The sequence below is a fragment of the Chiloscyllium plagiosum genome, chromosome 1 (assembly GCF_004010195.1).
Source record: "Chiloscyllium plagiosum isolate BGI_BamShark_2017 chromosome 1, ASM401019v2, whole genome shotgun sequence".
Lineage (NCBI taxonomy): Eukaryota > Metazoa > Chordata > Chondrichthyes > Orectolobiformes > Hemiscylliidae > Chiloscyllium > Chiloscyllium plagiosum.
This window is the reverse complement of record NC_057710.1, coordinates 71,266,883-71,294,865: the sequence shown is the minus strand read 5'-3', so window position 1 is coordinate 71,294,865 and position 27,983 is coordinate 71,266,883. Positions and strand designations below refer to the sequence as shown.

The window sequence follows — 27,983 nt, the reverse complement described above, 5'->3', positions numbered from 1 at the left end:
TCACTGCGTACCTTCCTGCAGTCTGTAAAACAATACCATTGCTTTTGTTTCAATATGTCACTCAGCCAACTTTGTATTTATAGTAATTAAAGCAAATTACTGCAGATTCTAGAGATCTGGAATAAAAAGAGAGAGCACTGGAGAAGCTCAACAAATCTGGCAACATCTGAGGAGAGAGAAACAAAGGAAATGTTTCAAGTCCCAAGCGCCTCTCCTTTTATTCTACGACAAGCTTATTATGTGGCATTTCATTAGACACTTTCTGAATATTATTGTACATCACATCAACAACATTCTCCTCATCAATCTATTATGTTAGCTCATCAGACTTATCGCACCACAGCTATATACCCTAACAGAAATATCAGAGTACAGGCCGGTCATCAAATCTGATACAATGTTGGTGTGCTCGTCTCAGTTCTACATGAAAACATATGGCATTTGATCATTTCAGCCACAATTATGCAACAATAAAATAAGAACATATCTTCAGTTTGTCTGTAAGGAACCCATTGAAAGATTTCCAAATTCCAAGAGCTAGGTCTTGACTCCGCCCTCTGCAATTGGATCACCAGCTTCCTGACCCTTAGACTATAATCAGTGAAGATAGATAATTGTACTTCCTCCACGATAATCCTCAACAGCAGCCCCAGCAAGGATGCGTACTCATCCCCCAATGTACTCTCTGTACACTCATCAATGTATGGCCAAATTTTGTCTGAATGCCATCTGCAAGTCTGCTGATCCTACCACCATTTGTAGGCTGGATAGCAAACAATGACACGACAGAATCCAGAAAGGAAGGTGTCATGGTGCAAAGTTAACAATCTCTCGCTCAATGTTAGCACAACTAAAGAGCCAAGCATCGACATCAGGAAGAAAGGAGATGACACGCTTCTATCTAAATCAAAGGAGCTGAGGTGGAGAGGGGTGAGCATGTCAAGTTCTTGGGAGTGACGATCACTAACTATCTGTCCTGGACTACCCACATAGATGGGACAATCATGAAGGCACAACAATGCGTCAACGTCCTCAGAAGGCTAAGGAAATTCAGCATGTCCATAACGACCCTCACCAACATTTGCGCAGCAAAGAAAGCATTCTATTTGGCTGCATCATGGCTTGGTAATGATAACTACTCGCCCAGGACTGTAAACAACTACAGGAAGTTGTGAACAGAGCCCAGACCATCACGCAAGCCAACCTCCCATCCACAGACTCCATCTACCCTTCTTGCTGCCTCAGGAAGGCAGCCAACCTCCCATCCTTGTAATAATCTCTTCTAACCTCTTCTGTCAGGCAGATGATACAAAAATTTAAACACATGTTCCAAAAGGTGCAAGAACAGCTTCTAAATGTCTACTAAATGGACCTCTCTCATTTCAAATCAAGTATTATTCTTGGTTTTGTACACCTCTGGTGCAGCTGTATGTATCCCTCGCTCTATTCAACCACTCTATAATCTGTCTGTCCTTGTATGTTATGATTTGCCTGTATTGCATGCAAAACAGAACTTTTCACTCTACTTAGGTACATTTGACAACAATAACTCAAATCAAAAATGTAATGTTTAACAAATGAAGCTTAAAAATATTTGTCAATGGATGTTGTAGAAAATAAAAATCTTGCATTTTCTGGTACTATTGAGTAATACATGCTCAGGCAACATAAGATCCAAACCTACTGTGGCATTTGGGGAAATTTAAGGTAAATGAATAGACCAGGAATAAAACCAATCTCGTCTCTATCATGGTGATTGCAAAACTACAAAACTATCATAAAAATACAAACAAAAACAAAAATTGTTGGAAAAGCTCAGCAGGTGTAACAACATCCAGGGAGAGAAATCAGGGTTAAAATTTTGGGTCAGAATTCCCTAGTTTTAGGAAGAGCCACTGGACTCGAAACATTTCTCCCCGTATATCTGCCGGACCTGCTGAGCTTTTCCAGCAATTTCTGCCTTTGTTCCTGATTTCCAGCACCCACAGTTCTTTCATTTTTATCATAAAAACCCATCTGGTTCACTAAAATTCTCCTCGGGGAAGGAAATCTGCATTCTTCACTAAGGTAGGTCTAAATGTGACTCGCGACTCACAGTAATGTAGTTGAATTCCAAATGCTGTCAAATGCAGCCTAGAAAGCTACTCAGCTGTGTTATATCACAACAGAAATATTGCAACTTAAAACCAGACAGATTGACCAGCATTGAACTAGGCAACTAATATACATGTTGTGATTTAATCACCAAAATGGCCAAATGTTTTCATTTTGTATTGCTATTCAAAATAAGGTTTCTTTTGTGAACTCAAATTATACTGTTTATTATGAAACAAACTTCACACGGTCCCTTGCAGTGAAGTGGTAGCATCCCTACCTATGAGCCAAGAGGTCTGACTTTCAAGTCCCACCTGCTCCAGGTGTGTGTAATAACATCTCTCAACAGGTTGGTTAAAAAATATCCAGAACAAATTTCACTCTTAAAGACAAAATTGCCATCAAAGATTGAATTTGGAAATTGAACTACAAACCCTTTTAATCATAAACTAACATACCACACAACATAAAACACAGCAAAACCTGTGTAGAGATTATATTATTTTCTAAATGGGCAAATGAATAAAACACCTAAATGTCTGGGCCTCCATGGCCTTCTGAGGTAATGAGCTCCACAGATTCACTATGCTCTAGCTGAAGGAATTTCTAATCACTCACTTCCAATGTGTCACGCCTTCACTCTGTGGCAATGCCCTCTGGTCCTGGTCTCTCATACTAGAGGAAGTATCCTCTCCATGTCCACTCTTGCTAGGCTTCTCAGTACTCTGTAAGTTTTAATCAGATTCCCTCGCATCCTTCCAAACTCCCTTAAGTAATTAATTAATTACTCCTTAATTAAACTGAACAATACTGTGCAGAGTCAGGGCATAGAATATAAAAACTGATGTCATGCTGCAGCTCTACAGAACTTTATTAAGACCACACTTGGATTATTGCATGCAGTTCTGGTTGCTACACTACCAAAAGGACGGGGAGGTTTTAAAGAGGGTACAGAAAATATATACCAAGGTGATGACTGATTTGGAGGATGTTAGCTATGAGGAGACATTGAACAAACTTTGTTTATTTTCACTTGAATGTCAAAGGTCAAGGGTTGTTGTGACAGAAATTTACTATATTTTGAGAGACGTTATTAGGGGACGTAGGTTTAAGGTGAGAGGGGAAAAATTTAAAGGAGATGTGAGAGGCTAGTGTTTTTACACAGAAGGTGGTAAATGCCTAGAATGCACTGCCGGAGGAGGTGGGAGAAGCAGATACAATCAAGGTGTTTAAGAGGCATCTTGATAGATATGAGAAGACAGAGAACAGCGGGATCATGTGGAGGCAAAGGTGTTTGGAAAGGTATCATATGTCAGCTCAGGCCTGGTGGGCTGAAGGGCCTGTTCCTGTGCTGGTGGTGAATTTAATGTGAGGGCCACCATAGCTCAAGCAAGGGTCAAGTTTGAGAAAGTGAGACCTTCATAGTAACCTCGGCTAGTGCTTTACAATGCATCACAAACCAGCCCTCCACCAAATGAGCTAACTGGCCCCTGAGCCATGCCAATATATCGCTCCTCACAGTTTTTTCTATTTTCTGTAACAATCTTAGATCACTACCAAGTATTTTCCCCAGGTTAACTTTATAAGTTGGTGCCTTGTAGTGCTTTACTACATTGAAGGTGTAACATAAAAGTAAGATGTTGTTATAGTAGGCAGACACTGACTCTCTATAATGATTGAGAATTTCACAACAAGTATCACCAGAGAAATATACTGATACTATCTATGTGTATTTTTGCAGTCAAGTATAGATTAAAATCCTGTTATGGTTGTTGTGTTCTTCTTTTGGAAACGGATGTATTGCTTCAGGCCAGTGCAAATATCATATGACCAAAAGTAAAATAAAAGGATACACTGAAGATTCACACAATATGCAAATAGCCAGCATGATGAAAAGTGATTTTTCATACTTTTTAGTTGACTGAGATTCTGAAGATGTAGAGCTAGACTGAGTTTGAGCTGAACATGTTGAAAACTTGCTTTTGACCACACCTTGAGTATAAATTTGAAAGTAAGTATACTTAAATGTTGCTAAATTAGGTCACATAAGCTTACATAAGGTTATTATGCAATGCATTAGATAGTATGGTTTGAATTCAGCCTTGAATATTGGCTGGACGTTTGACTGCACATTGCTGTTCTATGCTTCCTCTTAGTGTTGCCACAATAAAGGTCAGAACCCTCAAAGTGGCACATGCAGTGCTTCCTGCTTCTTACAGTGTAACTGGCTCTAGTGCCCCATGCCAAGAAGGTTGATTCTTCAGGAAGCCCTTGAGTTTGCTGGAGGCTTTGACAAGAGCAACTTATGACATCAAACAGCTCCTCGAGTTTATTAGATGCATTTGTTACAAAATAGATGGCACAATTTCAACAAATAACCTTAATCACTCATAGCTCAAATGGAACAGTCCATTAAAGCTATTTGAATGTCCAGCTTGGTCTGATGTTCAATAAAGTCATGTCTGATTTCTTTTTCTTCTTTCTTGCCTGTCCGCCAAAGTTTTTGAGTTTCATGTGGATCAAAAATCTGTCCAATATAAGTATTCAATCACAGTACAGAAGAAAGCCTCTCAGTGCTGGCCTTCCAAATGAGCAGATCATTTATTGCCATTTTCTCACCTTCTCCACATAATGTAGTTCTTTTTTAAATAACTATTTCTCTTTTGAATGCCTCGACTGAACCTGCCTCCACCACACTGTCTGGTAACAAGCCTCTAAGAGAGGGAAGTCCACTCCACATCATAAATGCTTGGCTCCTTATTTTGAAATTATGACTCTGAGGTCTAGAACTCCGCCACAAGAGAAAACATTCTCTCTGTCAAGCCTCTTTAGAATTGTACAAGTTTCAAGAAGATCACCTCTCATGATCCCGAACTCTGATCAGTATAGGCCCAACCTACTCACTTGTTCCTTCTAAAATATCTTCTTTCATCCATGGAATTGATCTAGTGAACCTTCCCTGAACTGCTTGCAATGTAAGAATAACTATCTTTAAATAAAGAGACCAAGACTATCAGCAGTTTCCATGTGTGGTTTCACCACTGTTCTGTCAAAGCATAGTGAGACTTCACTGCTTTTATATTTCATCCTCCTTCCCATACTTTTTGTATCTCCGAGCCATGTTTAAAAACACCCAGAGGCCTCTGAACAGCAGCATTTTGCTGTCTTTCTCCTCTTAAATAATAGTGTTCTGCTTTTCTGTTCTTCCACTAAAATGGAAAACTTCATATTGTGCCAAGCCAATCAGTAAAGATCTGACAATGCTAATTCCATTTTCCATCTTTAGGCACATAGCATGAGCATGGATGTGATGGGCCAAATGGCTTCGTTCTCTGCTTTAAGCATCTATGAGTCTATGAGTTCATTATTGTGTTAGGACTCCACTCAGTTTTTGTTATGTTCAGGGATTTGTAAAGATGGTCCCAGAGAGAAAAGAACAATAAATGATCATGCTTGGATTCCGTGATTAGGTAAACAAAAAAAAAGTGCCTATATGCAAATAATTAGGAGCAAGTTAACAGTAATCTTCATCTATTCCTTATTTCACTGCAAAATGAATGTCCCAATAGAAGTAAAACTGGAAGAAGTTATCCTCTAGCCCCACCACTGGATGCTATGACAGCAGAAGTGAAGATCTAAATACTGCTTAACTGCTACAAACTTTTCTGATTCAACCACCTTTCAGTTATAATCTCTGTCCCTTTCTCCTCTGCTTCCCATTGGTAAGATTATCCATTTCCTTGACGCACAACAGTGGATAATCAGCTCCAAAGTTCTGCGTTTATTGTTGAGTGAGCTAACACTTTAGATGTTACACTTTTTCTTGGTGATGTTCCCAAGATGTGTGATAATTCCACATTCCTTTGGTCTAGGTCAGCCAAGTTTATTTCACGCGATATTTTGCAGGCTAATCCAAAATTTCATTCGCTGTATAAACAAAAGTTAAGCAATGCAGTCCACTCTGCATAATTTGCATTCTGAACGATCAGTAACAATTTAATGTCTTCCACAAACAAGCAGATATCATTGTGACTTGTGTCATTCCATGTATATAGAGAGAACACAAAAGAGGTCATCGGCCCTCAACTTTATTTTGTTTCACAGCAGAATATCCATTCTCTATTTTGTTTTAAATGAAGGGTCCATTTCCAATAAATCCATGAGTGTGTGGGTGTGACAAACCACAGGCCATCCTGATTTGGAACTATAACACCATTTCCTTACTGCCATCGAATCAAGATCTTGAAATTCTGTCCCTAACAGGACTATTAGTGCACTTGCATGCATAGCCTGCAGTGATTCAAGAAGGCAGCTCATCATTCCCTCTCAAAAGCAATTAAGGATGAGCAACAAATGCTGGTCTAACCAGCAGCACTCAAGTCCCATGAGTGAAAACAAAGGAAGTAAATAACATCACTGTGTGACCAAGATGACCTCATGGTAATATACCTGGTGACAGAATGATCAACGTTTCATGATTGGTGTATTTTGACCTGTAACTACTTTGTCTTCTCAGAAGATGCCTATACAAGCCTACTCTATTGTTCAATGTAAATACCTTTTATTATTCATTTTTAAAGCAACTATATTAGTAGTTTTCTTTTTAAACCTTAAACAGGTTTTGTTTCAAAAACAGGATGTGACAAAGAATTGCATATTCTAGCCATTGTTTATATCAAAGAATTTTGTTAATGGCAGCTTTAAATCTTTTTTGAATTATCTAATGTTTTGTGGCACACACTATAATTTTCCAATGTAGAAACATAGGTAATTAGCTCTTCTTAATCTTAATCCTTTTCATTAGCTCCAATAGAAAAGTCTTAGTTTATGATGTCTCTCTTCACAACCTATGCTGTTTTTTTCTATTATTTTCAATGCTGTATTAAATGGCCTTAAACTATACGCAATGTTTTAAATGTAGCCTAACTAAGGTATTATAAGAATTCAACATTACTGTTTTGCTTTTGTATTCCACTTTTGTCCTTGTCTGAGTGAGGAACATGAATGAACTGAACATTCAGAGGCTTCAACACGTGGGTTCAACTCACTCGATTGAATTTCTATTCTATTGAATATTTTCCTAAAATATTGAAATCTGGTACTGCATTTTGAGTTACAAAAACAAAGATTCTAGTTCTCCTTGGATTATTTTATGTCTTAGCACTGCATGTTTAATGAACAGTCCAAGCCACAAAATCCCTTAATTTGAAATCTTACCATTTAAAGCATATTTCTTAATTGACACATTACTATAGAACATTAAAACACCTACATGGCTATCCTGAGAATCTCTCAGTTTTAGCTCAGCCCTGGTTTTATCTTCAACAATGCTGATTTTATTTTCCAATTGGAATATCCCCCATCAACAAATATAGATATTGTAGATGAACTTCCTCAGAATTATGCATACCTTCCCTTCCTAGTCCCACAAATAATTTCAGGTGAATATTTTGTGTCTTCTTCCTTATGCATCTAATTTTTACTAAGTGGAGAACTAACAGCAGAAACCATCCAGTAGGCCACTAAAATGTCCTTTGTGTAGACTAGCAAAGCCACGATATTATTAAGGTAATGGATGGATGGTCCTGATAAAATGGAGATGGAGCAGAAAAAGGTCAGTAACTCAACAATGTTGATTTTAATTCTTGTCCATATCTTGTTTTCATTAGGTGGAGAAACGGTGGCTCAGTGGTTAGCACTGCTGCCTCACAGCACCAGGGACCTGGGTTTGATTTCCGCCTGTCTGTGTGGAGTTTGCACATTCTCCCCGTGTCTGCGTGGGTTTCCTCCGGATGCTCCGGTTTCCTCCCATAATCCAAAGATGTGCAGGTCAGGTGAATTGGCCATGCTAAATTGCCCACAGTGTTAGCTGCGTTAGTCAGCGGTAAAAAGTGGGTGGGGGAATGGGTCTGGGTGGGTTTCTCTTCGGAGGGGCGGTGTGGACTTGTGGGGTCGAAGAGCCTGTTTTCACACTGTAGAGAATCTAAATTCTAGCATATAATGTTAGTACAAATTTCTCTAATTTATCAAAATAGCCATCCTTGATTTCCTTACCATTTATCAGTATTTTATAACATAGCTCCACTTCTGTGAGAATCTCTTGTTATTCCCCAGATCAATCCAAAAAGAATATTATTCATACTTTTTTTCATTTAAGTCCAATCTTGTATTCTCATGCAATGATATTGACCCCAAACTCTCATGTGCTACTTTTTATCCTCTTGTATAACCTTGTTGAAAGCTTTCCCTGCTGATCTATTCCAATGCATACTCAGTCATAGAGAGTGGAACTAATGAACTTTCATTCACACAGGCATTGACTGAGTGCCTGTGTAACATGGCAGTGTTATGCTGCAGAGGTAGGAGTGGGATTAAAATTCTCAGTGTGTCATTTATGAAACTCAAAATGGCTGAAGATTTTTGTAGCATTCTGCAGTAGCAGCTAGTAAGGAGAAGATTTTGTTAAAGGTTGGAATGACTGCCAGGTCCTTATTACAACTGGCATATGAGATTTTGTGGCAGTTTTAAAGAAGGTGAGTCAGTAGAGGAAAAGACATGTGAATCAGGGCATTAGAAGGAACCAATAAATAGGAGAATAAAATTTTACTAAGGTCAACCTGGTTGCATTACTGAATAAAAGGGAACACCACCACCTGCAATTTTCTTTCCAAGCCACTCACTAGCCTGGCTTGGAAATATATCACTATTCCTCCACTGTCGCTGAACCAGAATCCTGGAATTCCATCCCTAATGGCATTGTGTGTCTACCTACAGCACATGAACTGCAGCAGTTCAAGAAGGCAGCTCACCACCCACCTTCTCAAGGAGAAATAGGGATGGTTAATAAATGCTGGCCAGCCAGAGACACCCGTGTCCCAGGAGAGAAGGAAAACAAAAGAGAGAAAAACTGTAGATCGTCTGTGGGAGGAAACTTAGAAAATATACGTGGGTCACATGTTATGTGGAGAGAAATGGCAGTGCAATGAGTGTCATCTCTCTAATCCCAGAATTACAAAATTGTGCTGGAATAAGTTCAATAGCCGTGTAAGGAGCAGCAAGGTAAAATACTCGTTGCCATCTTTTGTTTCTTGGGCACTCTGAGTGCGAGCATAACTTTCCTAACCCAGAGGGAAATGCCTGTAAAATAACCAGAGTACTTGGAAATGAATGTATTAGTCATGCTAGAGCACTACCAACTTCCTTATTAGGTTTTACTTACGTGGGAACCCTGAAGCTCTTCCTTCTCCATTTAATCTACTACATTAGCTGTTTGATTGCACCAGGAAGGCATACCTCAAATGTTAGCCTTTACCTAAATGATATGACCGTGTTACAAAGAAATTCAAAAACAATTCCTGCGAAAGGCATTGAAGTACAGACAGCATTCTACACAATAGAGAACTAATCCGCTATGAGAACAAACACATTGCTGAAAAGGCCACCATTTTTAATGCTTTTTTAGTTTACGTCTGTTATGTTAGGGTAAGAGCATACAGTGGGGGAGGATAGGATTTTAAAAGTAAGGGGTCTTGTATTTAAGATAGAGATAAAGTGGATTTTTTTCTTTCAGAGGGTTATGAGTCTTTGGAACATTTTTTCTCCAGAGAGCAAAGGAAGCATAGATAGTGACTATTTTTAAGTGCAAGTAGACACAATCTTGACTGACCACAGAGCCAAAGGTTATTGGTGATAGATTGAACAAAGAGTTGAGGCCGCAATCAGATTAGACATGACAGCATTGAATGAAGGAACTGAATGGCTTGCTCCTGTTCCTAATTCATATATTCATATGAAAAGGAGAAATAGGAAGAAAAAAAAACTACTGCTAACAATGAGATGATGCCAAGGATCACTGCAATGAGGAGCACACCAAAAGGAGTCATTACAGTAGGATGAACTGAGAGGATTAAAGCAGAAGAAACTATCTCCATTAGTGTTGGTCATGCTGTAAGGGAGGAAGGTTGAATGGGTAAGAGTAATGTGTGGATGTCAACAAAGAGGCTAAAATGTCACTACAAACTCTATCCAGAGACAATTAGAATACCTCTACTGGCACTGGAGGAGATGCAGAGGAGGTTCACTAGGTTGATTCCGGAGTTGAGGCGGTTGGCATATGAGGAGAGTCTGAGTAGACTGGGATTATATTCATTGGAATTCAGAAGAATGAGGGAGGATCTTAAAGAAACATATAAAATTATGAAGGTAAGATAGACACAGAGAGGATGTTTCCACTGGTGGGCGAAACTAGGATGAGAGGGCAAAGCCTCAAGATTAGGGGGAGCAGATTTAGAACTGAATTCAGAAAGAACTTCTTCACCCAGAGGGTTGTGAATCTATGGAATTTCCTGCCCAGATTAAAGTAGTTGAGGCTTTTTCAGTAAATGCTTTTAAAGCTAAGATAGTAATTTTTTGAACAGTAAAGGAATTAAGGGTTACAGTAAGAGGGCGAGTAAGTGGAGCCGAGGCCACAAAAAGATCAGCCATGATCTTATAGAATGGTAGAGAGGGCTCAAAAGGGCCAGATGGCCTATTCCTGCTCCTGGTTCTTGTGTTCCTATGTTCTGTGGCCTGCAGGATGGGTGTTTAAATATTTCATGAACAAGGCCAACTGCTCAAGCCACCATTGTGTGAGCATCAAATAAACTGAAAAGCAATAGTTTCACATGTAGGTAAATGAATGCAGAGACAGACAGGTGGTAACATATTTTGACTTTAAAAATATGCCCAAGTTATACATCAATGTACAAACACAACTCTTCCTGAATCACATTAAAAACTACTGCCACTTAGCAAAGCTTTGAATATTTATATCAATTCAGTTATTTTCTGTGTCAAAGCTAACATGAACCATTAGTCAGATCATGATAAGCCAATAACAATTATGTTGCTCCATGCTGCAATAAGCAAGCAGCACAATGCAATCTGTAAACAATGTGAAAATGATGTAAGCCCAAGAAACCCAAATGTTAAATCACTTCTCTCAATTCTCCAGCTCTATTTTAAGGATGAATGTGTATTTAAGAGTAAGACTGCTTCGCAGAATTGTGTTCGCTGCTTCAAAAGTATGTTTCCTGCTCAAGGTAGAGGGATTAAATTGGAAATTTATTACCTTTAATTCCCGAGTGAATTGCAATCATAAAACTGGGAAGTGTGTGTTGATGCAAAATCTAGATAGTTTTATAAGGTTTTCAATTTTACTCACTGCTGCCTGTTTTATTTAAACATCATCAGTGCCAGCAAGTGTCTGGACCCTCCCATGACTGAGTAAGCCATGTATTCCCTTATGATTACCAATCACAATTACATTTGCTGCTACATTGACTGCAGGTTTACTTATTGAATGAACAGTAGTGCCCAGCTTTCAGAGGCAGTCTGTCATCTTTCAATGGAGGGGAGGCTTGACAGAAACTAATCACATGCTAACTTTGTGTAAAGTATGGCCAGAGGTTGTCCAAATAGTTGAGGCAGAGCAGCCCTGATTTTCGGTGCTTTATCAAGGCCCCCACTGTCTGACTAATTTCAGCCCTAGGGTCTGCATCTAATCCTGATTGCCTGTTTGACATTGCAGTGTAACAAGCTCAGATCCACATTATTGAAACTGGGTTAGCACTGAGAACTTTAATCATTGACCTATATTATTAGGATTGGGTTTAATATTCTAATCAGCTTCATTCATTAAGTTCTTCTGATGGGATTGGTTTTATTATCTTAATGGTGAAAGACTAGAAAAGAGAAAAGGGATTTTAGTATCCAATTATACAAATCACTATAAGTAAGTGCATAGATACAAATGTAATCAATAAAGCTAATGGATTGTTTGACTTTATTTCAAGGGGGATGATATTCAAAGGGAGATGTAATTATCTTTGGTCAGACCAACTCAGGATAACTTTGTTCAATTTAGGAATGGCTTGTTAGCAATTGAAGGAGGGAGTACAGCATGACTTCCCAAAATAATAAGGATGGTTTCCATATTCTTGGCTTCTTTCAGTTTAGAATCTTGAGGAATGAAGATGGTAAATAGATGTGATGGGGTAGGATCTCTGAGAAACTTTCCTCTCGTGTTACTCATTGGAGTTTGGAAGGATGAGAGACAACCTTATGGAAACACACAAGATTCCTACAGGACTTGACAGGGTAGCTGTGGACAGATTGTTTCTCCTTGTGGGAAAGTCCAGGACCAGAGGGTGTAATCTCAGAATAAGAGGTGACACATCTGCAATAGGGATGAGGAAGAATTTCTTCTCTCAAACCATTGTGAATCTGTGAAACTCTTTAACTCAGAGTGCTATAGAGGATGGGTTGTTAGCTTATTCAGGGCTGAGATAGACAGATTTCTAATCAGCAAGGCAATCAAGGGTTATGGGGAAAAGGATGGAAACTGGAGTTGAGAATTATCAGAGCAGTAGAGATCAGAAAGGCAGGGAGACTCGATGGGTTGAATGGCTTATTTTTGCTCTTATGTCCAATAGTCTTATAAAACCAGAAATTGGGGCACAAGTTTGACCATATAGTTAGGTTGTTCAGGTGAGAGCTCAGGAAACATCTTTCTGAACAAAACAGTAGAAACCTGAAATTATTCAAAAGACTGTGGGTGCAGTGTCTTTTTTTTTCAGATGTTGATTAATAGAAGTTCATCAAGGGATTTGGAACAAATGGAGCTGAGGTACAGTCTTCATGGTCCAAGAAAATCTTATTTCTTATGGTCTTATGGTCTTAATAGATCTGATAGTCTGAGGTATTACGTGTACAACCATAATTCTATGTTTAAGGTAGGCACCTTCATTCATTGGTTGCACTATTCAGGTTGTGCTTGAACTCAGGCTTTAATTTATGTTCATTAATATAAGGACCTTAGAGCCTTCAAAGGGGAAATAAAGAAAATCCCTTATTAATATTGATCTCTACTAGTCAATTAAGGTCAGCAAAGGGCTTTTCATTGACCTTAATCTTTAAAAAGAGTATCATTTGCAACAAGACCAGATACACAACATGATGCTCTATTTTTGTATCCCCAGGAACAATCAGATTAAAATTTTAAACTGATTTTTTTTTCCTACCAGCATAGCACACCTAAAATGCGTGTTTTGTTGTTGAGTGATTACGTGGTAGAAAAGTCCACTTTACCACAACATAAACCTCAATCTCAGAAACTTAGACACATGCTTGTCTCTACAACAGGCTATTCTTAGTAACCTGAAATATTTCAAGATCTGGGAAACTGGAAAGTTCCCCATCTCTGCTGCACAGTCACTTGAGACCTATAACAAATGAGGAACAAAATAATTCCTTTCCTCTCCATTTACATCATGGTCAGGTTGTTGCAACTGAAGTATCATGGGAATTTCATTAGCACATGATATGTGGAAACTTTCCATCATAAATGTCAGGGAATTTTGTTGGTAACAACTTGTGGCTTTATGCACCAACAATGAAACCATTGTAAATGCCATTACTATGAGGAAACAGCAAGTGAGCTGATTAAAGGTCATCTTCATTCGCTTAATACCACATCCTTATATTGGAGTTGAATCTTTAGAGAACAGTTCCTGGTAAGGGTAAGTCAAGGATATTCCCACCTCTCTCAACTGCTTATTTTTAATTTTTTTATTTACTTACATATAATATTGAGGTTATTTAAACATTTACTTACATACAATACTGAGGTTATTTAAACATTAGCACCACAGAAACTTTACTATTAACCACAGTTACTTAAATAAGTAAAAATGCTATTGTTTTATTCACTTGTACCTTCTTCCAAGTTCAGTCATAATTGATGACTGCTCTTTGACAGGCAGGCAATATACTTCTGACTCTGCTCCTACAAAGTTGGGGTGGAAGTTTTGCTAACTATCCCAACAATGCAATAGCCCAGGCTCAGTTTCCTGAATCCCAGGTCATCATATATTTGGAATCTCTGTGGATTTCCATTTACAAGTGGGAGCATATCTGTAGTTCCCAAGTAAAATACAGATGGTGGTGCAGAGGAATGCCATTCCAGTACCAACATAGGGGTTCAGTTACTCAAAATGGCCACAGATCCTTTGTTTGAGCTTAAGACCTTCAGCAGATAAGTCATATTGATGGGTACGACAAGAAGAGGTGATTGTAAAGCCCTCTTCTTTCAATAAAAGACTTTGGAATCATTTTCATTGCTACCTTACACCAACCGTTGTGTCTTGCTTGACCCCCAGGGTGCTGTGAAACAGGTCCAGAATGGAAAGGAGTGATCAACAGAGCAGTGAAACATTTTTCCCAAGGCTGTACTTCCCATTTTCAGGGTGAGCCATACCCGAGGCATTCCTAAAGGCTGCTCCCCATCACCCGAAATGAAAAATCAGATGAACAAGCAATGAACATCACTTTGGATGTAGGTTTGCTCACGGAACTGGAAGGTTCAGTTTCAGACGTTTCATTACCATACTAGGTAACATCATCAGTGACCCTCAGGGTGAAGCTTCATCCGGAGGCTCGCTGATGATGTTACCTAGTATGGTGACGAAACATCTGAAACCGAACCTTCCAGCTCTGCCAGCAAACCTACATCCAGAACCTCACCTGAGCCTCAAATCTTCTCAAAACTCACTAAGAACATCACTTTGCTCTTAATGCTAGCTGCTGAGATAATTCTCTTCATTCTGTTCAGGATCCTGGAGCAATTCAGATGGATATATGTTTCCTTTCAAACATGACAGAAATTGAACAGAAGCAGGGGTGGGTATTGTAGTGTAGTGGGTGGTGCATGAGTAGGGGTCTCTCTCCTACAGTCTCCTACAATGAACCTGGCAGACAGACCGGTACAAGTTACAGGGAAACAATATGAATTACAGAGTTATAATGGCTCCCCAGCAATGCTCCTAAAAAATTTCTTAATATTAATATGCGACCTCAACCTGGTGCAGAAGGATGCAATTGAGATTTCAATTTTGATTTTGATTTTTATTTAGAAAAATCACCTATCTAGTAATGCATGAGGCAGGGAATGCTTATACTCAGGCCAGATTCCAGAACTGGTTTTGTTCCAGGAATATGTCGTCCTGGAGGTTATAGCTTTTAGGAGCAATATTCTGCATTCAGGCGTGGCTGGCGAGGAAACTGTCCTCCCGTTGTAGGTGTAAGTTTATTGGGTTTAAAACCTTAAAAGGTTTTACAGGTTGATCAAAACAACCTTTTTGGCCATGTTATGCATGCACCCTTCAGAAGCAACGATTCCTGGAGTAGAACTGAAACCAAAAGCTTTTAGCTCCAAGGTCGGGACACTACCACCGCAACATGAGATGTCACCCTAACCGGATACTGAACCATTTCTGGGGAAGCTCATAAAGGTAATGGTAACTCCAAGTTAAACCTCCTGACTGATGGCTGCCCATCATGTGAATATGTTTGTCACAGTTTCAGTTTACTTACTCTCCTGAAGCATGTGCACCATATCTGAGGATTGACCTATTTAGAAATGCTTAAAGGAATTGAAAGTCTAGCTGCAGCTGCTAACACATTCTGTAGAAAAGCACAAATGCCATAGATTATTTTCTAACAGTTTTGAAGCCAAGGTTGCAGGGAATGAAATGAGCAATCGCCTCATTGAGCACAACAGCACACCAAGAAGAAGATTTTATCGATTTCTTCTGAAATAACTTAAGTGACTCACTTTCTGTGTCAGAAAAAATCAAAACCACAGGCTTAATCTTCCCTTTTTTTTGGATAAGTCCCATTGTGTTGGTTTTTTTGCAGGGATTTCTTTCCCAAAACCAAGCATGTTTTCTCATTACCAAGCTGTTTTATGAACTCCCTACGCTAGCCTTATGGCATTTCATACATCTAATTCCAGCCCCATTTTACCAAAAACTCCTTTCCTAAAACAACTCACCACTTAGCGGATATTCCAGGATTCCCTGGTTTCCCTCGTGTTGTGTCATCTTAAGTGCTGTGAACAAAAAGATTTATATGAAAGCACAATGTTCAGTCATGACAAGAGTGTGCTGCATCTGTTAAAAGTTATGTAGAATCCTGAAACAGTTCCAGGACAGTCCAGTTCACACAAAGAACTCAATACAGTAGATCATCCATGTCTGTTAGATGAGATGTCCACATTTGAAGAAATATCTCCATTAACAAGTACTCAAGATATTCCCAGGGGAAATAAGAGATCCATTACAAAAGATACAAATGAAATTATATGAACTGTGTCAATAGATATCTTACTAATTTAAGATTGAAAGTGAATGTCATTGTCTTATCTGACTACTGATGCAGGAAAAAAAGTTACAAGTGACAGATCTGGAGCAATATGGTGCAAGTGGACCACTTCCCAAGGTGAAAGGGATGTTGCAAGTGTAACGACAGCATTTCGACTACTGGATGTTTGGAAAAATGTACAAAGTTTGTCACTGTACTTAGGTACACATGACAATAAATCAAATCAAATTAAATATGATCGAGAACCAATGAAACTCACTCATTAGTAAGCAAGCTTGTTTTGCCCTCAGTATCCTGCAGTTCATTGATGCAGTTTGACTTCTTCATAAGAAATCTAAAATCAACTGACCAGGGAAAGACAACCAATGCAAGAATTTATTGCCCTTCCAAGATTAATGGCTGAACCTAAGGAAATGTTTCAACCCAGAGAAAATCACTTGTATTGGAGTCCAAGATATATTTCACAATGGGCTACAGGAAGTATTTACCATCCCTGACATCAGTGAAGAATCTTTAGAGGATAAATATCAGCAGGACTTGAGACAATATCTAAATACTGCAGCTGGAATTAAGTAATTTAGTCCACCTGGGATTATTGGTGAATTTTTAATTCAACCAGTATTGACAGCACAACACATAGGAGCGGTGAAGAATTGTCAGTACCAGGGACAACATTGCACAAAGGAAATCTACTACGTTAGGCAAAAAATATAGAGCATGATGGAAGCCATCTGCAATGTCCAACATCTTGAAAAAGACATTCACTGGACATGGTACTAAGGATGAAATTACTTCTTTCAACAGCATTTTCCACAAAGGTCCTCCAAATAAGGTAATGGAGCACCAACCATGGAATCGTCAATGGCTGACCAAGTCTTCAGCAAAAGTTATTTGTGAGACAAAGGATTCTCCAGAGGAGAAAAAAACCAAACAATCAACGTTATGGTCAACAGCACTCAACCAATCCTGGAGCTAGCAACCTACCAAGCTTCCTATTCTGAAATGAACACATTCTACAAGAATTGTAAAACCACCAGATCATTCAAATTTGTGAACTCAAGAGACTTGGGACAGCAGGTGTCAAGGTAAATATAATACAATGGTTTAAACCATTGTATAATAAGTGAACTAGCTGGAAGAAAAGGTTTTGGGGAGTGGTTGTAAAAGATAATGTATATAAAAGGACTAATCTAAATTGAAGCTGCACATACCTGATTTATAACAGAACTACTGGGTAGAGATTCATGCAGTTCAGGTAATCAGTTAGTTGGGCTCCAGGACAATCTCTTGATGGAAACACATATCCTCTACTTTCTGCTAGTAGTGGTCAGGATGTTTGTTAGTCAATGTAGAACGTATCTGGTTACTGAGCTGTAATGAATTACATCCTGTTATCTAAGAGTATCTTCTGCCAAAAGTTATTTGTGGTCTATCCTCTGCCACAGACTTCTAAGTAACCCTTAGACTAGCTGAGAAAGGAGGGTGGAAACTGTGCTCTCGCCCTATCACTAATTACCATTAGACTATAAAAGATAGGAACAAAAGTAGACCATTCAGCTGCTGGAGTCTTCTCCACCAGTCAATAGGATCATGGTTGATCTAACATTCCTCATATCCACTTTTCGCATTTTCCTCACTACCCTTCATCCTCCTCCTGATCAAGGATCTATCTATCTCAGCCTTAAATATACAGGAGGACTCTGCCCTCACAACTACCAGTGATTAATACTCAGGTATCGCATCATATTATAACAAGGTTACAACAGTGGCATTCTCATCTCAGTTATATTGCAACTATTATAAATTGATTCATGATTTCACACATTCATATAAAATGTTAAAGCAAAAAGCAAAGCTCATACCTCAGGGTTATTTTTGACTTCAATCATTTCAATGTGATTTACTCAAGCAGAAATTACAGTAAGTATCATTGTATTTTCATTTTTGGGATTTGTGAGTTGATAGGCATTTTCTTGTTATATTCTACATTGTAATCTACTTAATTCATGTGGTATGAGGGGCAATAGTTTCATTTCACATTATTTCCCATTTCTCTGGATCATTGCAGGTCGGGGATGAGGTTATCAGTTCTTGCTTCTATTTCTTAACTCGTCAGCCACAAACACTTGCGGTAAATCAGATTAGAATAAACCCAGTTTAATTCTCAATGTGGCTGCATTATAAGATTGTACAATTCAAAATGTTGCAATAAAAATTATTCAAATATTTTCTGGAGTGTTTCCTGTTTAGGAATAATTAATCATAACTGACATAAGCAATATTTTGTACCAGTCTTTTTATTTGTTCAGTTTGTACCTTCATTCATAAAGAAAACAGAATAAATGTTCTCAAATGAATTTTCTGCCCCTATGAGATGGAAGGAAGTGGTTTTGACATAATTCATAAGGAGAAAGGTGAGTAATGTTTTTCTGCTGCTCTGCGTCAGGTTGTGACTTTTGAGAAACTTTGCAATGGGAATCTTTTAATTTATCCATAACAACAAAGTGAAAGATTTTTCCATATGGAAGGTATCTATAACACTAAATAATCTCATCAAAATACACTGATAGCATCTAACTGACAGTCAATGCTTTACAAATTAACAAGAATAAGTTAAAAACAAGGGTGGAAAGAAAAATGACATCAATTTGCTTATTCAGCAGATATCATAAACTATTCAAATAAGTGGAAAAGAATGCAACAATAAGCATGACTACCATTAGGAAAAATTCAAAGATTTTATAGGAGTCTCGACTACGTGGGTTAGGGAGAAATCTATGGCAGAGGTTGGTGTGGTCCATCTAGAGGTCTGAGCAAATCACTCCATTTCTTATACCTTTTTTTCCCATTTGTGGGACTTGGGCTTCGCTGGCTGGTCATCATTTATTGCTCATCCCTATGTGCCCTTGAGAAGGTGGTGGTGACCTGCTGCCCTACAATCCACTTGACCCACAATGCCCTTAGGGAGGGAATTCCAGGATTCTGATCCAGCGTCAGTGTAGGAACAGTGATATATTCCTCGTCAGGATGGTGAGTGGCTTGGAGGGGAGTTTGCAGGTGCTGGTGTTCCCATATATCTGCTACCCTTGTCTTTCAAGACGGAAGTGTTTGCTGTCTGAGGATCTTTGGTGAATTTCTGCAGTGCGTCTTGAGAATTGTACATGCTGCAGCCATTGAGCATGTTCCTGTATGGTATCAAGCTTCTTGGAGCAGTAAGGTTAGTTGTAAATTAAGGAAAATTAGAGTTTGGTGAACACTTTATTAGTGCCATATTGCATCTCATTAATATTCAGCTTCCTACGTTTGCAAATGTTGCCGAACAAGCTTGACAGGGAACTCAGAATGGGTACCTGACACTTCAGCTCGCCACTGAGCCACCAAGTTGCTCAGCACCAAACAGCATCTCAGAGTACAATCCTTGGGCATGGACCACACCCAGGCCTCATGCACAGACATTGATATCTGATATTGGCCAACCGCTCGCCACCATCAAGACACCTCTCCGCTTTTCATGTAACAACATAGACAACTCAGATTCATATTGGAAAGCTGCTGCAAGAACATTTTGTATGTAGTGACAAGCACCAAGCTCACAGCTTGGACCAGGTTACACCTCAGAGCTGTTCACTTGCTCTCTTAATGTTCACTTACTTTGCACCGACTGCACGTGCACAGCATCCATGCCTTGACTTGTTATCCTTATTAACATAGTCACACAACCAGCTTGTCAGTAGCCGTCAATCAAGAGGCTATCAAACTTGCTAAAGGGCAGTGTGCTGTATCAATCTCACATCCACTCCACGTGCTAGCAGCCAACACAGCAAACACACTACAAGTGCAACTCAGAGGTCCCATGCACACAGTCGGCATGGCAACACATAGGCTGCTGCTTCCTGTAGCCACTGCTGCACATGGAGCTCAGGGATCCACCCAGCAGAAAAAAGAATGAAGGGGAACACTGTTCATCAGTCCAGGGGATTGACCACAATTAGGGAGTCTGTGCCTCTGCAGCATGGAGAGTGGATCATGGTCAGTCCACAGCAGACAGTTCAGGGGCTAGGCCCAATGCAGTTGGAGAGATGTACAGCCATCAGACAGGTATTTGGGCGCTTCTTGTTCCAGTCTGTCCGGCTACAGTGATTGGTGGTGGGGAGCATAGTCAGTCCATTGGGTCCGACTGGAGAGTCTGAAGGAAACAGAGCTTTGGGCAGGGGATGAGGGGAACCATTATCATTGGAAGGAGAATTAGGAATGTATTCATCAGAATTGGGGCTACAGGCTGAGGGATGGGACAGTGACAATTGTGAAGGGAGATAAGACCTGGCATGGTCACTTCTCATGTTATGGGCAGGGAGGTGGGAGTGGGCATGGGGTAAGCTGGATAAGTGAATTGGCAGGAGGTCTGTACAGCAGCAGAGATAGAGTAAGCGTGTGAAATAGAGGAGAGTGTGGCATAAATCCTGACCAAGTGGAGAAGGTCATTAACCTTCTTACGGTAAAGCTGGTTATTTGTCCACACCCATGAGACTGTACTGACCTGAGTGCCAATCTCAGACCAGGTTGTCAGTTGGCATGGCCTCCTCTTCCAGTCCTCCAGGAAAAGGAGACCCTTTCAATACACTGTCAGGAGCAGTCTGAAAGTCACACCTGGATAAATGCTGAGAAATGCAGGTCTGTGACTAAATAACTGTAGGAATGAATGACTGATGGTCTGGATGAGTGACTGAGTAGTGGGGTGGTGAGTGAGTTACTGGTGGTTGTGGCTGGGTGAACTAGTGACCCTAGGATCGAGGTGAGTGAGTCAGTGACATGGGGTGTGAGGGTGACTAAGTGTCTGGGGGTTCTGGATGGGTGAGAGTGTGACTGGGAGGTAGGTGGCCAAGTGACTGGGAAGCTTGGTGGGATGATGAATGATGGGGTTGAGCCAGAAATAATATCCACCCACCTGCAGAAACCTATCCACAAAGCAGGCTGGAAGATATGCTGCTTCCAACAACTTTCTGAATTCTCCTGATGCTATCTTGGAGTGTGCCCTACCAGAGGCAACTAAGGTCAATGTTAGTTAAACCCATCTCCTCAGCTTAACGCCAATCATAACCTTCTTCCCTGGTGAATTTGAGAATTTGAATCTAGTCTTTTTCTTTCTCTCGTGCTGCTTTTTAACCAAAAAGGCAAAACAAGGTTTTATTATTTAGCTCTACTGTTTGAGACATATTAACAGTCATTCAAATCACCAATTCATTGCTTTGGAAATTTTTTTCCCCCTGAAATTCATGTTTGCTGCTGTAGCAAACTTCGTCTTTCTCAATTTTACTCACTAGCCCACCTGAGTGAAAGACTGAAGTGTGGCTCATCCCATCCCCGTCCAATAAGGTAGCAAGCCCCTGCTGTAGCACTTCCCAAGGAAGCTCTGGCATTATCTTTCTTACCAGAAAAATCCAGGGAAAATGTTGACAGTGACACTTGTGTTTGACTTCAACCTGACCAATGGATTTTAATCAGAAAATGGAGATTGTGCTCCAAAGATTTGGATGCCCAGGAAACCTCATTACCATCTTGTAATTGCTTCATGATAATATGACAGCAACTGTCTTAAGTGAGAGATCAGAAACTGACACCATCAAAATCCAGACTAGGGTCAAGTGAGGCTATGTGATCACCCCCATATTACTACAAATTTAACTGACTATAGTTATTCACCTCATCAAAGACAAACTACCCTCTCGCATCAGTGTCAAATATCTCTTAGATTAATTAGTCTTTAACCTCAGCCGCCTCTGTGCCAAAACTAATCTGATCACTGTAGATAAAAATGGTTTACAATTTACAGCGATTGTCATTTCCCACTTGGCATCAGATTTGTAAGCCACTTTCGATCTCTTCAGTTCTGCACACAGGAAACACCGTCTCTTCTTGAATGTTGCCAAAACAAGAGTCATGTGGGCATACAGATGTTCAGGTAAATACGTCATCTCCCTAATATGTCAAAGGAGACACTCTGGAATATGCTGAGCAATTCCCAGACCTTAGGATCCTCCTCGGTCAAAATATCAACATTGAGGATGAGATCCAACACCAGATCACCTGTACCATTTCAATCTTCGTCAAACTATGGTACTGAGTGTTAGACAATAAAGAATTCTACAAATCAAGTGAAGCCCCGATGTGTAGAACAGTGGTCACCACTACATTCCAGTCCTATAGACTATGTTTCAATGAGACATAACCGTACTGTAGAAGTTCCAGCAGAATGACTTTATTACATGCTTCAGGTGCAACTGAGGGGCTATCGAGCAAATGCTACTGTCCTTCTTGAAGGCATCCAGGTAAAACTCCTGCGACCAACGTGAATACAATAGACAAAAGTGTTCAGATAACCAAAATGTATTTCTCCACAAGTTTCTGTTTCCTTAACTCTCTTCCAGGAGAGGACAAAGGAAACATTACAAAGATACTCTGAAACTCTTCTCAAGGATAGCATTGAAATAAGTGGCTGGGAGAGACTTGCTACCAATCAACCAGAATGTCAATAACATTTCCGTTAACCTGAATGGTACTTGAGTCATGATGTCTTAACAATGAAGCAGAGGGGATGTGAGAGGAGAAAATTCTTTCCTCCTGACCGACCCCCTCCCCCATACTTCATTAGACATTTTGTGCACAAAGCTATTGGGGCTCAGAATCAGCTTGTTCAAGCATATGAAAAGACACCGTAAAAACGCATCCTTCTGTCGATGTCATCTTCAAATCAAGGAACAGCTATTGATGATGAACACTTTGAGGATTACAGCAGAAAATCAACATCCTTAATCCTTCTCGTTACATATTAACTACATACTGAAATTTGTGAAATGACTCGAAGGGGAATTTTCAAAAACAAGCTGGTTGTGCCATATGCTATCTCACGCAATCCAGTACACCCCCAGATCCTACGTTTAAAGGTCAGTTATTCCTTTTGTTCTAAATCACAAATGGCTTCAGACAACTTGCAAATCAATTGATCCAAACACCGCAACAGCAAAAACATATTTAGACCAATCGTTCACCGCCTTATTTCCATCAGCAATAATAAACTGCTTATGCAGATTGTGGTGCGTTAGGGCCAAACAAGGTTACAAAAATCACAAAGTGCAGTGAGTGAGGTCATTTAGCCCACCTACCACATTGTTCCATAGAAACCCAGTCAATAGCATTAAAGTGATTTTTGTGTGATTTGGGGATTTGTTTTGACTTCATCAATTTTCTATACATTAATCTCTCTTTGAAAGAAGTCATTTCCTTCATGCTGAACTTGTATTTTAACACTTTGTGGCCATGTCCCACGCCCCTGCAATTTTGGTTTCACTTGTGACAATGAGTGGTGCATCCAGAAGTGAAAGTGATATTGCAACTTGGTTTACATTTCAATTTTCAACCTAATTGCTGCTGGCAGTTGCAGCCACCAGTTCAGTGGATCTCAGTGAATGGGGAGGGATCCCTGTTGAGCGGGGGGATGTCCTGAAACAAAAGAAGACCAAGATTTCCATGCAAGACCTCAAGGATTCCTTCTATCCTACAAGGAAACTTTTAAAAAATATACTAAACCTACTTAACTTGCCTCTCTGGCTTTAGTTAAAAATCACACAACACCAGGTTATAGTATGATTTTTAACTTTGTACACCTCAGTCCAACACCGGCATCTCCAAATCATCTCTGGCTTTAGCTATACTTTCAGGCTTGGCCTATTAGGAAAGTTACCACCACTTTCCTGACCTCAACAGTGTCTGCCCTGCAACTTTGAGGAGACTCCATTACCTTCAGATTGATATCCTTGCTAGCTGCAATTTAAAATGCAGATTTTCCATTTTGATTTGGCCCCTTCCCTGTATCCCTACCTCTCCCCACTTTTGATGGTTTACATTGCCCAAAATGGGCTTTGCATGTGAATATCCAATTGGCTATGCGAGTGATTGACTGGTGATAGTTAATAGCTTAAAAAAAAAAAGTCATGGTGGTTTGGTGGTGGGTAAAAACTGTTCAGTTGTGTGTGATAGAACTTCTGGATATAAAAACAAGTGCAGTTGATCAGACTAGGGTATAAGTTGACAAAGTTAAATGAGGAATTGGGCATCTTTTATGAAACAAAAAATAAAATGAGGTGGAGGTAAATATCATATTAATCATCACATATAAAAAGAAAAAAGATATGTTAACACTCCCAGTGTAAATTTTATCAGAACTAAATCAGGAGAGTTGTGTCCAAAATGCAAACTTGCCTTCTCTCTACCAATATGGCTGGCCTCGCTTTATATTTCCATCCTTCTCTCTTTAGTTTTTAATTCTTGCCTGCATAATGGTGGTAGGAAAGTCAAACAATTAGAGATCGTACAACTGGAAAGATACTTGCCACCTTCCCACTACTTCAGTAATCTGATAAAGAAGGTCTATGGACATCCTTCTAGACCCACTGCCAATTAAGGTCCTTATGTTGTTAATTACCTCACATTTAAGGGCCTCACTACTGGCTCAATTACCTGCCTCCCCAGCTGATGAGAAAAGTGGTTGCTTTCTCAATTGGGAATCAGGGATGATCTAGAGGAAAACAGGTACACAGATGAAAACCACCCCTCTGCCTTTGACCCCAATCCCTGAAAACCTCTCCTGACCAAACCCACCCAATTATGCCCAATAAAAGAGTTCTCCCTGCTCCACGTTCAGCTGTTCATGGTTCTGCAGAGTGAGCTTCAAGAATTACTCTCCAGCTTCTTGGGAACACCAGTCCCTGATTGATCAGGAGCCTCAAGTAGAGCAGTACAGCAGTGCTGAGAAGCTCACCAAACAACACTTTAAGAACCTAACTGGCTACAGATATGGTGAGCTTTTCCGCTGCAAGGGGCAAGAAGTGAGTTGCCCTTGAACTCACTTTGGGGTACAGAGCACTAAATCCTGGCCTTATTTTTGGACTCAACATTTTTTTGTAACCTTAATTCCCTTGGGTCTAGCAATCTGCTTTGTAGACCTTTGTTGATACTGTCCAAGGCTTTTGTGTTTCACTTGTGCATTAACAGAGAATCACTTGTAGCTCTCCATTATCATTGTACTTCTGGCAAAAGATGTTATAATTTTCACTTGTTGAAATATACGTCATGCTTGCAATATCAAATTGAGCTGAAGTGTTGTGATTAGTATTAAGAAGACAATGATCTAAGTGCAAATGCATTGGTGCATTTCATTCCAGCCCCTTAAGTCACTGAACTCCAGCAATGAGCAGCAAACATATTATCATGCACTGAGCTCATACCATTGCATTTCATCAACTTTTTCTCGTTTTTGGTTTTAAAAACCATTTGTCTAAGCAAAGCACACATTAAACCAAAGCAGCATACTAAAATAAAAGTCTGTGATAGCCAGTGATATTCCAATCTGTAATCTTTCTATGCCATATGGCATTAAAGCACTGAAACTTTATAACAATTTACACAATGAGAACCTTTATTTCATATTTCTTAGTACAGCTCTAAACTTGAATACCTCAAGGACGATGAAATTAAAGAACATTGCGTGATCGTAAACTGAAGAGATAAAACTCTGCTGCCTCTTTCACCTTTCCCAGCCAATCTCGAACAGCTGGATGGAACAGACATAAATAATTGTTCATTAAAAGGCATGAACATCTTTATGCCAAATAGATTAGTTGATAAGTCTGCAGAAGATTAGCCGTCCTTGAAGCTGATTATCCAAAGCTGACATCAGGATCATTACAATACACTTTGGAGATTGGTTGAGATGGATTACACTGATCTTGCCCATTGATACTCTGACAGATCGACTCCACCATCATTTACAATGCGAATTCAGGTTTTTAAGACTACCTGAAAAACCCACCAGGAAGAGATTCAACGTAGAAACGTAGAAAATTTTCGGCGTGGAAGGAATGCATTTGACAGATCTTGTTTGTTTTCATCAGAAAAGTATTATTCAATCTAATTCTACTTTTCAGCTCCATGTGGCACTTGCAATGCATTTGATTCTTTTTAAAGTGTTTTTGTCTCCAACAGCCATTCAGACAGCGGGTTCCAGCCCACATTGGTCTCTGGATGAAAAGAATTTCTGAAAGCTCTCTAAATAAAAACAAAGCTCCACATCCACCCTTCTAGATTAGTAAATCCAGGAATGTGTTTCTATGATAGCTGAAGTAGTACAATGGACAATTGGGAAACTGAATTGGGCTATCACATAAGTGCATATAAGAGTTAATGAAATGTCCAGTAAATATCTAATTAAGAAGAATCTGCTGTAAAAACATTTCTGCAGTGACATCATCTCAGCTGCTACCAGTGACTCTGATGCTCAATGTGGGAACAAGTGATGGATGCACCCTTCAAAATCTGCCAATAGCTATCACTGCCTGTTCTATCTAAAGACAACTATTTAGGGTACCAGAGGTTCCACATAATCATTTTTACAGAAATTCACAGGGACTGAAAAATCAAAAACCTAAACTAACTGGGCCATAATTATGGTGTAATAAGCCAGGAGAATCCCTTGTTTAGCAGGTGCACAGCAGTCAAAATATTTACCATCCGAAAGGTATCATTTTTATGACAATTTAATATGAAGCAAGTGGACACAGGAGGGCTCCTACTGATTCCACATTAAGATAACAGACCATCACCAGCTAGAACTTACCCCCATTCCCAAAGTTTCCTGAGGAACCTGGTTATTGTCCACTCCACAGACTCATCCTTGTAAACAGCTTCAGGCCTGGACCCCACACATTGTCAGGACTATCTTGATTGGGCCTGAGGACCAATTTAGCATCATCATTTTTAAGCATGGGTTGCACTTTCAACATACTCCAAATTGAGCAAGATTCCAATTCCTAGACCGAGCTCTCTATTATAGGTGCACTTGTAATAATAAAATGAGAACAAGATTGGATCAGCAGTGAAGGCCTTGCTGATACAAGCTCAGTCCATACAAGAAAAATGATGATTTGTGTGAGACAGCAGAAGACAGCATTTGACTTGAACATGAGCTTTGGGAATGGAGTAGGTGAAATGGTCCACTAATACTTGTTGGTGCTCATGAAGGAAAGGATGACGTGCCTCAGGAACAAAATTTTGCTCTCTCATGTGACTAGCTCTATTATATAATGCAGTGTGCACATATTGGGAGCAAGAAAACATGATTAAGATACAGCATTTTTAAGCATCTGGGGCAAATGTAACAATTCAGAGAGAGTAAGTTCTCCTACAGTTTGATAAATGATTTTGTGTCCACACTATACATTATTTTATTTTCCCTGACACCAGTACCAGGTTAATCTCACTAAACCTTCTAGCTTGAAACCTGACCCTTGAAATATAGTAGATTGTGAATTACTTGGCAAAAGTAAACACCCAAGTTTGTGTGGGAACAGGAAACAGTGTGCGATGTATAGTGTTAGACTGCAATCAGTAAAAGCCTTTTCCTGAAAGGAAACAGATTGCGTATTAACACAAGTCACACTGTTACAATTGGTCCAAAGCTGGTCCAAAGCTAATGCCAAGTCTTCTCCTGTTCAATGTCTTGTCACATACCAGCAATTCAACAGCAGAAGATTTGATAAACTGTTCCTCTTTTTTGAGAGTAATCTTGGGTTTTCCTATCTAGTGCTGACAGTTACAAGTAATAATGATATTATGCAGCGAAGATTCCATTGTGTTCT

The 27,983-nt window shown here is 39.6% G+C and overlaps 1 long non-coding RNA gene across 2 annotated transcripts in view; it reads right to left on the bottom strand.

Moving 5' to 3' along the window:
* Nucleotides 1-27,983, bottom strand: part of LOC122549399 — a 139,484-nt gene that overhangs the window by 44,852 nt on the left and 66,649 nt on the right. Inside the window, exons 1-2 of one of the 2 annotated variants that reach the window (XR_006311519.1) lie at nt 24,089-24,113; nt 15,965-16,021 (exon numbers count right to left, since the gene is read on the bottom strand). This is a non-coding gene — a long non-coding RNA (uncharacterized LOC122549399). Of the gene's footprint in view, nt 1-15,964; nt 16,022-24,088; nt 24,114-27,983 lie in introns of those variants that run through there. The other variant, XR_006311518.1, reaches the window with a different exon arrangement.